We start from the raw sequence: 17,250 nt of genomic DNA on the forward strand, positions 1-17,250 counted from the left end.
ACTTCTCCAAAGAGGACATCCAGATGGCCTACAGGCACATGAAACGATGCTCAGCATCACTCATCATCAGGGAAACACAAATCAAAACCACACTGAGATACCACCTCACACCAGTCAGAGTGGCTAAAATGAACAAATCGAGAGACTATAGATGCTGGCGAGGGTGTGGAGAGACGGGCACCCTCCTACACTGTTGGTGGCAATGTAAACTGGTGCAGCCGCTCTGGAAAACAGTGGGGAGGTTCCTCAAAAAATTAACAATAGAACTCCCCTATGACCCAGCAATAGCACTGATAGGGATTTACCCAAGGGATACAGAAGTACCGATGCATAGGAGCACATGTACCCCAATGTTCATAGCAGCACTATCAACAATAACCAAATCATGGAAAGAGCCTAAATGTCCATCACCTGATGAATGTATCAAGAAGATGCAGTATATATATACAATGGAGTATTACGTGGCAATGAGAAAGAATGAAATCTGGCCATTTGTAGTAAAGTGGATGGACCTCAAGGGTGTCATGCTAAGTGAAATAAGGCAAGGAAGGACAGATACCATATATTTGCACTCATAGGTCTAACAGGAGAACAGGAGAAACCTAATGGAGGACCATGGGGAGGGGAAGGTGGAAAGACAGTTGGGAGAGAGAGGGACGCAAAACCTGAGAGACTACTGAATACTGAAAACAAATTGAGGGCTGAAGGGGGAAGGGGAGGGGGAGGAAGAGGTGGTGGTAATGGAGGAGGGCACTTGTGCGGAAGAGCACTGGGTGTAATATGGAAACCAATTTGACAATAAACTATTTAAAAAAATAAAATTAAATAAAATAAAAAATAAAATTAAAATTAAAAAAGACTTATCAAGTTCTTTTTAAAAATTAAAAATTATAAAGTTGGATGATAAAATCATAAAGAAATGTCAATAAGTAATTATTATAATAAGCAGCAGTTAATTTTGGAAGGAAGAAGTGAGGAATAAAAAGAGATAGGAAAGGGGTGCATATAGAGACCTCTTGGCTGGGTGGCAAACTTCTATTCTCGTTGTCAGTCATAGTTACAGGCATATTCACCATAGCATAATTTACTAAACTATAAATTTGTTCCATATATTTGTTACCTGTGTTTTATCTTATAATAAATTTGTAATTAGAAGTATTATTTTTAGTATTTTTAGGTGCACTTGGGTGGCTCAGTCGCTTGTGTCCAACTTCAGCTCAGGTCATGATCTCACAATTCATGAGTTTGAGCCCTTCGTCGGGTTCTGTGCTGACAGCTCAGAGCCCGGAACCTGCTTCGGATTCTGCATCTCCCTCTCTCTCTGCCCCTCCCCTGCTCACAAGCATGCTCTCCCTCTCTCTCTCTCTCAAAAAATAAGTAAACATAAAAAAAAAAGAACTTAATATTTTTAATTTTAAATAAAATGCCTGTCTTACTTTTTTCTTCTTTTATAACCCTGCATGTTCTCCACTTGACTTATGATAAAATAGATAGTAAATGTGGACAATTAGAGGGCTTTTTCCTCAATTAAATATGCTAAACTACCTTGAAACAATACATTTACATGGTCTGAGTCTGTGGCTTACTTGGTTTATTGGCCCTCACACCCATCCTGAGGCTGTGGGCGCTGGGTCCCAACAGTTTACAGATACCCCTTCTAAAGAAATGTTCCTTGGCTGAATGGGAGCCACCACCCTCAGAGGTTATGCCCAATGGCCCACCCCCATACCTCCGCACTTCCAGCCCTCAGGCAGCCAGTAGCCACAGAGTGACAGGTAACGAATACCAAAGTCCTACCACCTCCCTCAAAGGAAGAGCATTCCGTGCTGAGAAGACCTCAGAGGATGTGCTGAAGTAAGACTCTGGCTGAAACCACTTAAGTGTTTAACTCCTCACCCTGCTGTTCAATTCTACTCTCCCTAACCCTCTGTTCCTGAGCATTTGTCCTCCATAAATCATTTGCAACTGTATTGCTGTCTCAGGCTCTGCTTCTTAAAAACCAACTAAAGATTTGAAAATGAAAAGTCACTTTTGCAGTCACCAAAGTCATTTTGGCATAAGAAAAGTGAACCACTGATAGGAATGAGAGGTCTCAGCAAATTGTAATGCGTAAGAATTTTGTGATTTTAGAAACACTAAATGCCATCAGCATGTCCCAACAGCTTTCATTACTTAATGTGGATAAGCCACTAACTCCCTCATAAGACTCTCTAATAATTAGCATCTAATATCAACTCCTTAAGAAAGATAACGAGCAAAGGGTCTTAATTTCTCTTGCGAGTTGATTACCAGAGCCTTCTGTTAAACAGCACCTGAAGAACCATCCAGGTTATCCACATGGAAAGATCAAGTTGGCTTCTCACCAGATCTCCAGATTCATCAAGTCTCCAAGTGCTCCTAAGTTTTAAGCACTGTTAGGAGTATCCAATTTTAGATAAAATGACTAGGTAAGGCCTAATTAAATGAAACAAAAAGCAAACAATCAAAACTTGACAACACCGACCTAACTGGAGGAGCACTCCCGGCCTCTAAAAGTTTCCCTTTGACACTATGCCAAACATTCTTCACCACAGTGCGACAGTATGACAACTTTAATCTGCATATTGAACATATGTATTATCAATGTGTCAAAAAAGGCATGGGAGCGAGGTAGAAACAGCCACCTCTTTCCATTCATTTTAGTTTCAGGGGTCCAATTCAGTCACTCTGTGTTGACATCAGGTCCCAGGTGTCCATAAAGATGGATATTGGTGACATTGGAGATGGCCTCAGAACAAGGTCCACCCTAACTGCCAAAGAACTCAGTAAGGCCTATAGTACATCTCTCAGCATCTAACAACACGCACCCTCGCCTTTCAATCAGTACTGAGAGGCAAACTGTCGACTGAGGAAGACTTCAGCAAATCCTCTACAAAATGATTTGGAGTATATTTTACAAGAAAGTTTGCTTTAGATCTATTAACAGATTCTGGTATCAGAACACAGATGAATAGTCTCCGAATCACACAGTCAGAAGACTCAAATGGTCACTTGCTGATTCCCCTTCCTTCAAGAAGGATAGTGCCTAAGTTCTCACGGTCCAGCTCCATTTGCACTTTTAACCGGCTATGTATACATCAGTTCAGACTGCCTCTAGCTCTCTACATCTTTCCATTACACAAACAAATGTGATTTCTAATTCACAGTACTCCATGTGAAAAACTAAAGAGTGTAAACCCAGTAGCAGTTGGAAAAGATTCCCATATTATGGCCGATTTCCCCCAAAATCGGACAAAAATTCATATCACCACTAAGAGCAAATTTCCTTTTTGTGAATAAAAAGAAGTGGCATTATACTCATACCAGCAAAAGGAAAACTTCAATATGAGAAATTTTATTATAAAAAATTGACAACTTCATATTGCATTTTTAAAAAATAGTTAAATTAAACTTTAAATGTCTGTAGTCATTTGAGCTAAATCAATGAAGTATTAATTGGCCAAACATCTGGAGAAGTGATGGTAGCAACACAGCAGACTAAGAGACTCCAGACCCTCATTCATCCTCAGAAACAAAAACCACACAACTTCAGACTGGCTACATTAATTTCACAGAAAGCTATAGAAAACAAAAGTCTACAGCAATCAAGCAGCAAAGGACTGATCAAGAAGCCATATCCAAAATAGGGACTTTCCTGGCACTTTTATTCACACTTGTCCCAAACCCTTCCAGCCTGGCATGGCCTTAATCTGGAAAAGGTGGCAACCCAGTTCCCAATTCCTTCTCTTGAAACAGAGGGAGCAGATGAGACTTATTTTGTAAAGTTCTAACCTGTCTGGGCACTGAATAGTGAATTAGCTTCTTTGTCACCTAACTCAGAGCTCAGACAGCACAAAACCAACATAGCTTGGATCTGAGCTAGGAAAATTCCTAAGAAATAGGAAGCAGCAGTAAATGCTGCAAGGAGACTACGAGACACATAGATGCATATGGTGAGAGATTTATAGAGAGGCATATAATAGAAAGTGAAAGGCCAAGAAAAAAATCAAGGTGAGAATCTTGAAGAATTGAGCCATTTAACAGCAGTGTATATGGAAAAATCAAGAAAGCATACCAGGCCCAGGCAAGACACATATCCAGAAAAAAAACCCCAAAATATTTAGCCTTCACAACCAAAGTTCCTAATCAGGGAAGGTCTTCCCTAGCCACTCCAAAAAGACAAAGGGAAATGGCTGGGATTTTTTCCCTAAATGCATAGTTTTCAACAATGATAACAATAAAGCATGCAAAAAAAAAAGCACAATTTACACAGTGATGTCTGTCAATTACATCTCAATGAAACTGGAAGGGCAAAAGCCAGGAAAACATGGCTCATCTGAAGGAATAAAATTAAATGATAAAACCATTCCTGAAGAAACACAAGAAGTACACATACTACATAAGGAATTTAACACAAGTGCCTTAAATATGTTCAAAAAACCAAAGGAAACCATGAACAAAGATCTAAAGAGAATCAGGAAAACAGTACATGAAAAAAAAAAAAAACAGATACTATAAAACAGAACCAAAAAGAAATTCTGAAGCTGAAAAACACAATGTCTGAATTGAAAAATTCCCTAGAGATATCTAATAGCACACTCCAACAGGTAGAAGAAAGAATTAGAAAACTCGAAAACAGGTCATTTGAAATTATCAAGTCGGAGAAGGAGAAAAAATTGAAGAAAAGTGAACAGAGCCTAAAAAACTTATATGAAACCATCAAATGGACCAAAATGTGTATTATAGGAATACTAGAACGTAAGGAGAGAAAAGGCAGACATTATCTGAAGAAAATTTGGCCAAAAATTACCCAAATTTTAGAAAAAAGATAGATCTACAACTCTATGTAACCCAACAAACTCCTAACAGAATAAATACAAAGACACACACACCAAGATATATTATAATCTAACCACAGGAAATCAGAGAAAGAATCCTGAAAGCAGCAAGAAGAAAGCAATCTATCACATAAAACAGACCCTCAGTAAAATTATCAGTGGATTTCTCAGCAGAAACCTAGCCAGCCAGAACACAGTGCAATGAAAAATTTAAAATGCTGAAAGGGGGGAAAAAGCATCAGTTAAAAATTCTGTGTCTCAGGGTACCTGGGTGGCTCAGTTAGCTAAGCATCTGACTTCAGCTCAGGACATGATCTCACAGTTCATAGGTTCTAGCCCGGGTCGGGCTGTGCTGACAACTCAGAGCCTGGAGCCTGCTTCAGATTCTGGGTCTCCCTCTCTCTCTGCCCCTCCCCCACTTGCACTCTGTCTCTCAAAAAAAAAAATCAAAAAAAGTTTAAAAATTAAAAAGAAAGAATTCTATTATCTGGCAAACTGGATTATTTAAAAATGAAAGGGAAATTAAGACATTCCTAGAAAAACAAAAGCTAAGATAATAGAGTTCATTATCACTAGACCTCTCCACTCCCAAGAAATGCTAATTAAAGTACATCCAGCTGAAATAAAAGGACAACAGATAACTCACAGCCATACAAAAATATAAAGTTTTCTGGTAAAGCAAACATGTGGACAAATATAAAAACCAGTAATATTGTAAGTTTGGCTTGTCATCTTTCTATTTGTCAATAGGACTTAAAAGAAATATGTCTAAAAATAAGTATAAATCTATGTTAACAGGTACACAGCATAACAAAGGTATAATTTATGGCGTCAATAACACAGACTAGGGAACAGAGGTGTTTTTTTTAAGTAGAATATATATATGCAATGGAGTTTAAATGGGTACTACTTTAAAATAGATTGCAACAACTTTAGGATAGTACATGTAATTTTGTACCAACAACAACAAAATTTACAGACTATTTACAAAAGTAAATGAGAAGGAAAGTAAAACACATCACTACAAAAAAATCAACTAACACCAGTAATGGAAGAAATAATAGGCAAAAAAGTTTTAAGACAAACACACACACACACACACACACACACAAGTTCTTGCCTATTACAAATGGATTAAACTCTCCAATTAAAACACATAGACTGCCAGTGTTTGGAAGTAAAAGAAAAAAATCAAACTATATTCTGACATAAGAGATTCACTTTGGTTTTTTGTCTGTTTGTTTTTAAGTTTATTTATTTATTTTGAGATAGAAAGAGAGTGTTGAGGGGAGAGACAGAAAGAGAGGAAGAGAGAGACTCCCAAGTAGAGGCTCAAACTCATACATCAGATCATGACCTGAACAGCAATTAAAGAGTTGGACGCTTAATCAACTGAGCCACCCAGGCACCCCCATAGGAGACTCATTTTGTATCTAAACACATACATAGCTGAAAAATATTCCATGTAAATACTAATGAAAAGAGAGCAAGAGTGGGTATATTAATGAGATTAAAAAGACACTAAGTCAAAACTGTTACAATAAATTGAGAAGATAAAATAGTAAACAAACCAAAAGGATATAACAATTATAAGCATATATGGAACAACAACTCTTCCAAAATAATGAATATGAGCAAACACTTCTTCATTGATTCTGTGAGACCAGAATTACTCTAATACGAACATCAGACAAAAACACTATAAGAAAACTACAGACCAATATCCCTTAAAAACACTGGTGCAAAATACCAGCAAACCAAGTTCAACAGCACATTAAAAGGATTATACAACATAATGAAGTAGGATTTATCCCTTGAATGCAAGGATTATTTGCATAATCAAAAATGATATCAAGGTCATATACTATGTTAACACAATGAAGGATAAAAGCATAACAAAATTCAACACTGCTCATGATAAAAACACTCAGGAAACTAGGAACAGAAAGAAAATCCTGTAACATTATTGAGGTCCATTTATGAAAAATTCACCACTAATATCATAGTCAATGGTGAAAGACTGAAAGCTTTTCCTCTAATACTGGGAACAAGACAAGGATGCCTACTGTCACCATTTCTACTCAATATAGTACTGCAAGTCCTAGACAGAGCAATTTGGCAGGAAAAAGAAATACAAGGCATCCAAATTGGAAAAAAAGAAGTAAAATTACCTCTGTTCACAAATGACATGCTCTTATATGTAGAAAATCCTAAAGATTTCCACAAACACAAATAAAGAAAGCCTCTTAGAACTGATAAGTGAATATGGTTAAGTTACGGGGTATAAAATCAACACATAAAAATCTATATAATAAGAATGAACAATACAAAAAGGAAATTAACAAAACAATTCCATTTACAATAGCATCAAAAAGAATAAAGAATAAAATACTCAGAAATAAACAAGTAAATGAAAGATCTGTACAATGAAAACTAAAAAATATTGCTGAAATTAAAAGGGTGTCTGGGTGGCTCAGTCATTTAAGTTTTAGACTCTTGATTTTGGCTCAGGTCATGATCTCACGGTTCATGTGTTCGAGCCCACATCAGGCTTTGCGCTGATAGCACACAGCGTGCTTGAGATCCTCTCTCTTTATCTCTCTCTCTGCCCTTCCCCTGTTGCTTGCACTCTTCCTCTCTCAAAAATAAATATTTACACTTAAAAAAAAAAGAAGATACCAATAAATGGAAAGACATCTGATATTCATTAATTAGAAGACTTAATATTGTTAAGATGTCAATACTAGCCCAAAGGGACTCTTCAGATTCAATGCAATCCATATTAAAAAAATCTCAATTACATTTTTTGTGGAAATAGATAAATCTATCCTAAAATTTATATAAAATATCAAAGACCCCCAAAGGTATCATAGAAAGGAAGAACAGAGTTGGAGTTCAATTTCCTCCTAATTTCAAAACTTGCTACAAAGCTATAGTAATTAAAACAGTATGGTACTGGCATTAAGACAGACATCTAACCAATGGAACAGAGATCCCAGACCACACAATTGGCAAAGGATTCCACTGGGAAAATGAAATATCCACATGCAAAAGATAAAGTTGGACCATTACCTAACACCATATATAAAGCTTAACTTGGGGCACCTGGCTGGTCAGTCAGAAAAGCATGCAACTCTTGATCTCAGAATCATGAGTTCAAACACCACGTTGGGTGTAGAAATTACTTAAATAAAACTTTTATAAAATTAATAATAAAAAAATTAACTCAAAATGAATTAATCTAAACGTAAATATAAAATTCTTAGAAAAAAACACAAGAGGAAAGTTTTATATGACATTCGATTTTGTAATGATTTTAGATATCACACTAAAAATATAGGTAACAATAGAATAAATAAATAAATTGGACTTCTCAACATTAAAAACCTATACAACAAAAGACACTATCAAGAGACTGAAGAGACAACCTACAGAACTGGAGAAAATATTTCAAATAATGTTTCTGATAAGGGTTGAAATCCAAAATATATAAATAAAACTCACAACCCTAAAACAAACAAAAGCAAACAAATTGATTAAAATATGGGCAAAGGACTTGAAGAGTTGTTTCTCCAAAGATATACAAATGAACAACAAGCACATGAAAACATCACAAATCATTAGGACAATGCAAATCAAAACACAATGAGACACCACTTCATACCCAATAGATTGGTTACTGTCAAAAAGAAAAAAAAAATGAAACAAAACAAGTATTGACAAGGACATAAAGAAACAAAAACCCTTATACACTGCTGCTATGGAAAATACTATGGAGGTTCTTCAAAATATTAAACAGAGAATTATCATGTTTCAGAAATTCAACTTCTGGATATATAACCCAGAAGCACTGAAAGTAGGATCTAAATAGATACTGTATATACCAATGTTCATAGCAGCATTATTCGTGGTAACCAAAAGGAGCCTGGGTGGCTCACTCAGGTAAGGGTCCGACTTCAGCTCAGGTCATGATCTCACAGTTTGTGAGTTTGAGCCCTGCATCAGGCTCTGTGCTGACAGCTCAGAGCCTGGAGCCTGGAGCCTGCTGCCTCTCTCTCTGTCCCTCCCTTGCTTGTGCTGTCTCTCTCAAATAAAATGAATAAATGTTAAAAAAAAATTTTAAATGACATTTAAAAAATAATAAATAAAAACTAAAGACGAACAGATAAACAAAATGTGATAGATACACAACTATTATTCAGGCTTGAAATGGAAGGAAGTTTTTTTTTTTTAATACTTTTTAATGTTTGTTTATTTTTGAGACAGAGAAAGAGAGACAGAATGTGAGCACGGAAGAGGCAGAGAGAGAGGGAGACACAGAATCCAAAAATGCTCCAGGCTCTGAGCTGTCAACACAGAGCCTGATGTGGGGCTTGAACTCATGGACTGCAAGATAATGACCTGAGTGAAGTCAGATGTTCAGCCAACTGAGCCACCCAGACGCCCCAAAAAGGAAGGAAGTTCTAACATTTGATAGGATGTGGATGACATGGACATTATGCTAAGTAAAATAAGCCAAACACAAAAGGACAAATACTATGTTTCCACTCACAATCCGGATCCAAAGTAGTTAAATTCATAGGGACAAAGCAGGATGGTTTCCAGGAGGCTGGGGGCTTGGGAAACAGGTACTGAGTATTTAATGGAAACAGTGTCAGTTTGGGACAAAGAAAAAGTTCTTGTGGCACTGGTTACACAACACTGTAAAAGTCCTTAATGTCATAGAGCTATCTAACCAAACATGGTAAAAATAGGGGTCCGTGGCTGACTGAGTCAGTGGAGCTTACAATTCTTGATCTCAAGGTCGTGAGTTCAAGCCCCATGTTGGGTGTAGAGATTACTAAAAATAAATAAATAAATAAATTTTTAAAAAATAGTTAAAATTTTACTATACAGGGCATGTGGGTGGCTCAGTCAGTTAAGTGTCTGACTTAGGCTCAGGTCATGCTCTTATAGTTTGTGGGTTCAAACCCCACATCAGGCTCTGTGCTGACAGCTTGGAGCCTGGAGCCTGCTTTGGATCCTCTGTCTCCTTCTCTCTCTGCGCCTCCCTCCTGTTCCCCTGTTGTTCTCTCTCTCTCTCTCTCTCTCTCAAATAAACACAAAAAAGAGTAAATTTTCCTATATATATTTAACCACAATATTAAAAAATTAACAAAAAGACACACTGACAATGGCTACCACTAGTAAGTGAGACTGGGTAATTTTTATTGCCTTTTTAAGTTATTTTTTATCTTGGGGTGCTTGGGTGGCTCAGTAGGCTAGACTTAGGCTCAGGTCATGATCTCACGGTTCATGGGTTCAAGCCCCACGTTAGGCTCTGTGCTGACAGCTCAGAGCCTGGAGCCAGCTTCAGATTCTGTGTGTGTCTCTCTCTCTTTCTCTCTCTCAAAAATAAATAAACATTTTTAAAATTTTTAATAAATAAATTATTCATTATCTCTATTTTCAAAATGTTTTTATAATCTTTTATAATCTTAATAAGAAAGATAAAACCTTTTGTTTTATTATTTTTAAAAAAGGAATATCAGCATCATATTTTGCTACTGTGCCTATCCTGGCTATATATAGCTTTACTTTATTTTTAACCTAACCCTCCTCCTTTACACATGAAGAGGATACAAAGCTTACAAGACAGATATATAAAAGGACAACAAATCTAAAGAAATGATGTATTTACCATATAACACATTAATTTTGAAAAAGCAATTATTTTAATTAGTAAATGTTACTCCTAAGCTGCAATGCAATGTAAGCCCTGAATTAGGGAAAATAAAACTATCAAATGCCTCTATCTTTCCTACCTCACAATGCTGCTATGTCACAGGTATAAATTAAGCATAAACAAAAGTTTTAACTATTTTATGAATTCTTCAGAAAGAATACATCTGTTGCTTGTCCAGTCCCAAAGCAGATTGAAAAAAGATCCCCTAGACTCACCATTGTCCTCTTCAGAAGAAACAAAGTCAGTGTAAAGCATCATTTCAAAACACCGTCATCTTCCCTGTATACTCTCCACTCTCAATCTCCCACAGATCTACCCAGCTAAAAACCAAAAAAGCACATAAGCCAGAAATTGTGTATAGGGCCCATATGGACAAACAACTAAGTCTGATCCTAAGAGGTGCTTAAGTGTTAGCAGTTAAGCCTTTTAAACACACACACACACACACACACACACACCTATTTATCTATATATATCTACATATATAGAGACGGGGGAGTGAGAGGGAGAGAGAGAGGAACAACCATTAATAAGCTTTGAAAACTAAACTGTTCTTCACAGAAATGTAAAGATGGAGAACATGGCAATTCAATTCTATTTTTACCAGAACCTTATCTTGACAAAGTAAATATATGTGTGAGAGTAACCTTTACACTCAGAAGCATTCACAAACAAATCTACCAACGCTGTATTCAAGAAGGGCACAGCAGTGTTCAGGGCTGAGGACCCTCTCAGGGTCAACAGTAGCAATTACTGTTTATAGATCTGTTTCAATAAGTACGACCACCCTAAACTTGTGAAACTAGGGAATATTAAAAAGAAATCTGATTTTACCCACTCATCCCTCATCTCCAAAGAATGTCTGACTAGAGGCCCCCTTAAACAAAACAAAGGGAGAGCCCATATTATATTAGTGTGTCTACTTCTAAAAAAGGAATAATCAAGGGAGAATGGAAAGGAAGAATGATGGGTAATATAAAGCATCATCATGTTCAAAGAAGTTTCAAGAAAGATAGCAGATGAAAATAGAGAGCCTTATCTATCTGTAGTCTCCTTTTTGGTCCAGAGAAAGATCAAAAAAAAAAAAAAAAAAGGAAGAAGAGAGGGAGGAAATTTGAAGCTATAGAAGATCATGAAGTTCTTAATGTTCTAGTAAATTAAGCCTCAAAAACTTTCCAGGACCACTACTTGCTACTTAAATGCAGCTATACCTCTGTGACAAATATCCAATGAGACTAAGGTTTCTTTGGCCATATAACTACTCTCTGTTGTGAGTATATTTCCAAACCTGAAGACACACAAGGGTATAGTGCCAGCGCATAAGCTAAATTTTGAACTTGATTTTGAATCCTCATTCTGCCTTTTGCTGGGTGACAATTTTCAAGTACCTTAACTTTCAAGAAACTATTTTCCTTATCCATAATAATGGAAACAACATAATTTTCTCCTCCTCTGAATATTAAACAAACACAAAAAGACAATTTAACAAAGTTACATGGAATTTTCAGACATTACTTTCCTTGCAACTAGGAGATGGGTGTAATCTACAGACTTGAAAATATCTGTAATGACTACCACAAGCAGGTGAGACTGGTCAGAAAGAAACAGGAGGAAGTGAAGAAAAGAAGCACATAGAATTATAAAGGACTTGGTGTTAGAAGATCCCATGCAACATACACAAAAACATACTTGAAAAGGTGAAGACCACATCCTGAAGAACACAAACTATATTCTACATTTGCAACAATGGGTGCAAGAAATGGTGGGTGCAAGAAATGGTAGGTGCAAGGTGATAGCAGAAGCTCTTCCGGACTTACATAGGTTCAAAGAATCAGAAGAGATGAGACTATTCAAAACATCTCACAGCTGGAAGAAAAATCTCATGAACGAGCCATATTTGTTGTAAACAGCCCTATCTCTGTTGCACCAGAGATGGAAGGATGCTCTGGGTGGTGAAAGCCATGCTGGAAGCTTCCCCACACCACAATACTTCTTGGAAACACGTGAATTCAGAAAGTCCAGTGCACTCCATGATGAGTAGTAAAAAAAAAAAAAAAAAAGAACTGGAGAAGCAATAAAAAAGATATTCTATAGAAAAAATGTAAAACCGTAAAACTTACCAAGAAAAGAACACTCCCTGGAATGTTGCCACAGATCAGATGAAAATCGTAACCAAATATTTTCCATAAATTTCTTAAAATTAACAAGAAAATTGCCTCTATGAAAACCAAGGGGAAGAAAAAGACTACTGAGTACAAATGTAAAAATTCAAGATAGATATGGTAAGAATCAAGAGGAAGGAAATAAAATACGAGATGGCAGAAATCAGAAAAAAAATTTTAGGAGAAAAATAAAATCATAGAACTGAAAATAAATTTGAAATGAGCATGAGACAGAAAAGATACCTCTTGGGTAGAGGATAGGGATTTAAAAAGCCAAAAAAAAAAAAATTGAACTGAGGAAAGAAAGGATGGGGAGAAAAATGGGAGATTCTGAAAAATAGCAAATGAGATTCAACATATGCATAATTAGAATCTCTAAAATATTTTTAAAGACAATTAGAATAAAACCAATACTTAAAGACATCATTCAAGAAAATTTTCCTAAATATAAAGAGACTTAAATGGATATAATGAAAGGCCATGCAAGGTAACCTATGTCACAAGGAAACTGATCCAGGATGGTCAACCATCAGGCATATCTTAGCAAAATTGGATCTAATAAATTTGGTCTTTCAAACTAAGAAAGACTCCTTAGGACAACTAGACAAAAAGAAAAACTAAGTCATCTATCAGATGTAAATTCATTAATCTTGCCTGATAGTTCTTTATAATAATAGCCAATGCCATAAACCAGAAGAGTAAATCTTCCAAATACTTAAAATACATAAGCATAAAGTATATGTCAAGGATTTCATATCCAGCTAGGTATTCCTTCAAGTATAAATCCCACAAAATAATAGTTTTGTATACATCAGAACTCAGGAACTATTGTCTTCTTGAATCCAAGAGACAACTGGGCAAAAGAACTGGCAATTACATTCATTTAACTGTAGAACTGAAATTAAAACAAATATAAAGATAAAAAGGATAAGCCAAAAGTAAATTTTATCATGTATGACAATGTAAAAATGATACAACCAGCAAAAATTGGGGCAGTAAATGATGGTGAGATATTACATAATGTTACCAACTGACTGCCTAGTGGCTGGAACTCAAAAGATGTCATGAAAAAGTAGTATGTATAAGCGTATCTAACAATACAAAGAGAAACACTAATAAAACAGTATGGTTGACTAATATGAAGTACCAGAGGGAAAGTGGGGTCAGAGAGGAATAAGAGGTTAAACAGCACTGCTCGCTTTAGAAGTTTCTTTCAAACAAAAAAGAAGAGGAAGGCATTTCATAAAGCTACAATAAAAAAAATACTACTAGAAAAAATAATTATAAATGTCAAAAATAAAACAAATTATAAAAAGACCCCATAGTAAGACTTACAAAACTCTGAGAACAGAAACCATAAAATAATATGAAAGAACTCAAACAAAACATGTAAGCATAAACAGTAGGTCACATGATGAAAAAGACTTAAGGAAAACTATAAAAACAGAAAACAGATAAGGTAACAGAATTTATGTCAAACATATCATGAAAATAATGAGCTAAAATACAAACTAAATAAGCTTAATTCACCAAATAAAACTTATTCAGATGAGGCCATGAAGTAAAACTCAACTCATCCTCAGCAAAACAGAAATAGAGGGGAACTTCTTTAACTTGACATAGAACATCTACAAGAAATCTACAGTTAATATCATACTTAATGGTGAGAAACTGACTTTCCTGCTAAGATTAGAAACATGGCAATAATGTCCTTTCTCATTAACATCATACTGAAGTGTCCTAGATAATGCAATAATGGATTCAGAAGGAAGAAATAAAACTGTCTTTTTTTTTTTTACAGACTACATGACTGTCTTACAACAAATCCAAACACATATAAACAAACAAATCAGCAAACAAAAAACTCTTAAAACAAATGATTAAAGTTGCAAGATATAAGGTTAACACATAAAAATCAATCACCACCCTATTACCAATAATAAAGTGGAATTTGAAATTTAAAACAGTATCATTTAAACTAACACCTCCAAAAATGAAAGTAGGTAAACATTTAACAAAATATGTATAAGATCTATAATAGAAAAACTACAAAACTCTGGTGAATGAAACCAAAGAACATGTTCTATGTTCACAGATAGGCACAGTCAATATTTTTAAGATGTCAGTTCTTCCTAACATGATCTATGGACTCAATGAAATCTCAATTAAAATCAGAAAAAGCTAGTTTGTGAAAATTAAAAAATTCTAAAGTTTACATGGAGAAGCCAAAGAACCAGAATAGTCAACACAATACTGAAGGAGATGAACAAAATCAGAGGACAGACACTATCTAACTTCAAGACTTAGCATGATACTGATGAAAGCATGGACAGATCAAAGCAACAGAATAAAGAGCCCAGATAGACCATTTAAATACAGTCAGCTGATGTTTGACAGAGGAACAAAAGCAAAACACTGGCAAAAGAGTATTTGAGAAATGATGCTGGAAAAACTGAAAATGAACTTTGAAAAAAAAGGAAGAAAGAAAGAAAAGAATCTAGACATTTCCCACAAAAGTTAATTCAAATTGCACCATAAACCTAAATGTAAAATGCCAAACGATAAAACTCCTAGAAGATAACATTTAGGGAAAATCTAGTTGACCTTGAGTATGGTGATGACTTCTTAACATAACACCAAAGTCACAATCCATCAAAGAAATAAATGATAAGCCAGACTTCATTAAAATTAAAAACTTCTGCTCTGTGAAAGACAATGTCAAGAAAATGAGAAAACAAATCATACACTGGGAGAAAATACTTGTGAAAGACATGACTGGTAAAGAATTGTTATCCAAAATATACAAAGAACTCTTAAAATCTGACAGTAAAAAAACAAACCAACCTGACTAAAAAATGGGCAAAAGACCTGAGCAGACACTTCACCAAAGAAGATTCACAGATGACAAATAAGCCTATGCAAAGAATGCTCTGTATCAGAAGTCAAATTAAAATAAGGTATCATTACACCTTTAGCCAAAGTCCAAAATACTGACAACACCAAACATTGGTAAAGATATGGAATAGTAGGAATTTTCATTTATTGCTGGCAGATTGCTGGCAAAATGATATAACCACTCTGAAAGACAGCCTGGCATTTCCTTATAAATTAAACGTATTCTTACCATACAATCCAGCAACCGCACTCCTCAGTATAAACCCAAATGAACTGAAATCTTACACCCACAAAAAAACCAGCACACAGATATTTACAGCAGCTTCATTCAACATTGCCAAAACTTGGAAGCAACCAAGATGTTCTTCAATAGGTGAACAGATAACTGAACTATGGTGCATCCACATAATGGATTATTCATCACTAAAAGGAAATGTGCTTTTCTTAAAGCCATGAAAAGACATGAAGAACCATCCCTGAATATTACTAAGTAGAAAAAAAGCCAACCTGAAGAGGCTAGTTACTGTAAGATTCCAACTTTATGACATTCTGGAAAAGGTGAAACTGAAGACAATAACAGAATCAGTGGTTACCAAGGGTTGAGGAAGGGAGGAAAGAATAGGTAGAGCAGAGAGGATTGTTAGGGCAGTAAAAGTGTAGGCTATTGTAATGGTAGATACATGTTATTACACATTTGTGAAAACCCACAGAAAGTACAAAACCAAGAGTGGACCATAATGTAAACCATGGAGTTCAGGTGACAATCATATGTTCATCTATTGTAATGAATATTCCACTCCACTGTGGGATCCTCATCGTGGGGCTGTGATATATGGAGACAGGAAGTATATGTGAAATCTCTAACATTCACTCAATTTTCTGTGAACTTAAAACTGCTCTAGGGGTGGCTCAGTTGGTTGAGCGTCCAGCTTCAGCTCAGGTCATGATCTCACAGTTTGTGGGTTCAAGACTCGCATCTCTGTGGGCTCTGTGCTGACAGCTAGCTCAGAGTCTGGAGCCTGCTTCGGGTTCTGTGTCTCCCTCTCTCTCTGACCCTCCCCTGCTCATACTGTCTCTCTCTCTCGCAAAAATAAATAAAACATTAAAAAAAATTTAACTGCTCTAAAGAATCTATTTTAAAAAAAAACTTCAACCCATCAAGGGTTGTTTTGCTCAACTTGAAACAAACAAATTTGAAATTCTGAATGAAATAAGTTTATAGGAAAATATAACCATTTACCAAATCCATACCAAAGATGTATTAATTGACTGACTTCCACATTATAAAAAAAAATAGAGAAAGGTGTCAAAAGCTACCTGCTTAAAGAGTGGCAAACCAGTTTCACTACAGTAGTCAATTATTTACACTGCACCAGAAGAGAGAAAATAAACTATCTCTGTAAGAAGCAAATATAACATTTGACACCAAAAAAGTAGACTATTCGCTTACTACATTCAATTAAAAAAATCATAAATCATTACCCAACATCAACTAAAAAGTGTAATACAATCAAGTGTCATTTATTTAGGAAACAAAAACATATTTTAATATCATACATTTATTATTATAATTAATTATATTGGTCACAATAAATGCAAGGTACAAGGCTCG

General features: G+C 35.6%; 1 protein-coding gene across 4 annotated transcripts in view; it reads right to left on the bottom strand.

Annotated features, from left to right (window-relative positions):
* The window catches only part of LDLRAD4 (low density lipoprotein receptor class A domain containing 4), a 420,255-nt gene that overhangs the window by 297,294 nt on the left and 105,711 nt on the right, over positions 1-17,250 (bottom strand). Inside the window, exon 1 of one of the 4 annotated variants that reach the window (XM_029921395.1) lies at positions 10,797-10,815. The exons of the other annotated variants lie outside the window; for them this stretch is intronic. The gene's annotated coding sequence lies outside the window, so the exon portion shown is untranslated. Of the gene's footprint in view, positions 1-10,796; positions 10,816-17,250 lie in introns of those variants that run through there. 4 annotated transcript variants of the gene reach the window in all.

The sequence above is a fragment of the Suricata suricatta genome, chromosome 14, assembly GCF_006229205.1.
Source record: "Suricata suricatta isolate VVHF042 chromosome 14, meerkat_22Aug2017_6uvM2_HiC, whole genome shotgun sequence".
In the NCBI taxonomy this organism is placed as follows: Eukaryota; Metazoa; Chordata; class Mammalia; order Carnivora; family Herpestidae; genus Suricata; species Suricata suricatta.